The sequence below is a fragment of the Nymphalis io genome, chromosome 26 (assembly GCF_905147045.1).
Source record: "Nymphalis io chromosome 26, ilAglIoxx1.1, whole genome shotgun sequence".
Classification (NCBI taxonomy): domain Eukaryota; kingdom Metazoa; phylum Arthropoda; class Insecta; order Lepidoptera; family Nymphalidae; genus Nymphalis; species Nymphalis io.
This window is the reverse complement of record NC_065913.1, coordinates 8940154-8942609: the sequence shown is the minus strand read 5'-3', so window position 1 is coordinate 8942609 and position 2456 is coordinate 8940154. Positions and strand designations below refer to the sequence as shown.

Genomic DNA, 2456 nt, shown 5'->3' with positions numbered 1-2456 from the left:
TTATTTGACTTATACAATAAGCGAGTTTATAGATGATAGAACACCTTGGTTATGAAACGATCGTCTTCCGACTATATTTTTACTATTTTTATTATACTTTTTTTATAAAATTTGTAAACAATTTCAAGGCATGATAATAAAAATATAAAAAAAAAAACCGTTGAGTTTCTTTTGCCGATTCTTCTCTGGGCAGATAATAATAAAATATAATACTTTAATAACTGTTTTTAATTTTAATTTTGATTAAATTACTAAAATATTAAATGTAATTTATTAATTTAAATTGGTACTTAACATTTTTGCATTGAAAGAAAGGACGACTGTGATTTTTGGTTTAACAATAATACAGTTAAACACTAAAATTTTAAAACATGTTTTGAGTTGAAAATTACAAAGAACTTTGTTCCTGACGGCACAATTTTTATTAAATCATGTTCATGCAATAATCTATGAAGTTAAGTACACTTATAATTGACGAGCCGGTTGGCATGTTTGGTAGAGACTTGCCTTTCACGCCTATGGTTGTGGGTTCGATTCCCACGCAGGACAGACATTTGTGTGCACGAACATGTCTGTTTGTCCTGAGTCTGGGTGTAATTTTCTATATAAGTATGTATTTACAAAAGAAAAGTAGTATATGTAGTATATCAGTTGTCTGGTTTCCATAGAACGAGCTCTGTACAAGCTTAATTTGGAATCAGTGTGAATAATGTCCCAGGATATTTATTATTATTATTAATTAATATTCATATCAGAAACTGTTTATATGTGTGTGTGACTGTGTGATACATGTATATTGCTAGTGTGCTTATTAAATAACTAAATAATTATTAGTATTGGTTTTAAATTGGACGTATAATAGTTAATTGAAATAAGCAAGAAAGTGCAAACCATTAATGCAGCATCCAGAACAGAAAACGGAACTGTCGATTCAGAACAGAAAAAGCAGTGCAAAGTGGCATGCAACAAGCTGCAGCATCAACAGCAGCAACAGAAGCAACAGTCGCAGTTGTCTAGACAAACAGCAGCAAAACTTCAAAACAGCAGAGCCTCCAAAAACTCCATCTCAGCAAGCACTCTTCAGTTGACTTCACCAAGTCAAGTGCTGTGAAAAAAAAATACTTATAACAGAAATTGCATAAATACTTAAAAAAAGCCGAGATGGCCTAATGGTTAGAACGTGTAAATCTTAATTAAATTCGGTCGATTACGAACGCATACAGTTTGAGATAGTGTTAGGAGTTACAAGTTTATTAGGAAGCCGAGATAGCCCAGTGGTAAGAGTGTGTGAATCTTACCCGATGATCGTGGGTTCAAACCCGGGCAAGCACCACTGAATTTTTATGTGCTTAATTTGTGTTTATAATTCATCTCATGTTTGATAGTGACGAATAACATTGTGAGGAAATGTGCATGTGTCTAATTTCATTAAAATTCTGCCTCATTTGTATTCTACCAACCCGCATTGGAGCACCGTGGTGGAATAAGTCCCATACCTTCTCTTCAAAAGGCAGAGGAGGCCTTAGACCAGCAGTGGGATATTACCAGGATGTTTCTGCACTGTACTGTAAATTTCAAATAATTATTTATGTGATTAAAGTTATTAAATTGGTCATTTTAAAAATTCCCAAATATGGAAACTAATTTCTTAATTAGTAATAAAAAAAGAATGATAAAGTTATTTATACCTATTTATAATAAAATGAAGCATTTAAAAGATACAAGCATATTAGAATTAAACCATGGCATTCAGTATATTGTCGAAAGCAAAGTTTATTTATTGTTTAAAATATTAACAAATTTATTAAAATAATGAAACATGTAGGATATAGATTAATAATGTTATTAATGCATCAACTCACCTGAAGAATGTTTAAATACATCAAAATTCGGCATTATACGTCAAATACTGCACGTGGCATGTTTTGGCACAAATACTGAAATTAAACGATAAATCAATTAAACAATACAATTAAATGCCTCGATTAAGAGAATATACATTATTTCACTTACTGTTAGCTTGAAATAATGACGTAGGTAACCTTTCGTTACATGTAATCTGTATACAATCTGAAACAAATACACGAAACGTACAAATAATATATTACACGACAATGATTTACGATATTCACTGACAATACTTACAAAAGAAATTATATTTTACAGTTTGAAATTACAAAGCCTTAGTAATTATAATCTTGGTCAACGACCGGTGTCTGCTCATGATCAACTTAATAAATGTCAAATGAAAAATTTATGGTCCGAGTCTAGCTGTAGACAGTAGAGGTAAGGGTATCTTTAAGTATAAAAAATGACCCTCAAAATGTATAAAATATTGACAGCGCTGCTTAACGTGTTGAATCGAAGTATTAACTCATTTAATTAAAATTATATTAGAGAGAAAAAGTCAGACATCCGCCTTTAGAAGGAGCTTTTTACAAATTATACAGTTAAAC

At 31.1% G+C, this 2456-nt stretch overlaps 1 long non-coding RNA gene across 2 annotated transcripts; it reads right to left on the bottom strand.

The window, feature by feature from the left end:
• Positions 1-808: 808 nt before the first annotated feature.
• On the bottom strand, positions 809-2198 carry LOC126778632 (uncharacterized). Of its 2 annotated transcripts, none has more exons than XR_007670181.1 (3): positions 2146-2198; positions 1863-1937; positions 809-1105 (listed from the first exon to the last, which is right to left on the bottom strand). It is a non-coding gene; the product is annotated as an uncharacterized LOC126778632 (long non-coding RNA). The 2 variants fall into 2 exon arrangements; XR_007670180.1 differs by lacking the exon at positions 2146-2198 and adding an exon at positions 2014-2070.
• Between the last annotated feature and the right edge of the window lie 258 nt (positions 2199-2456).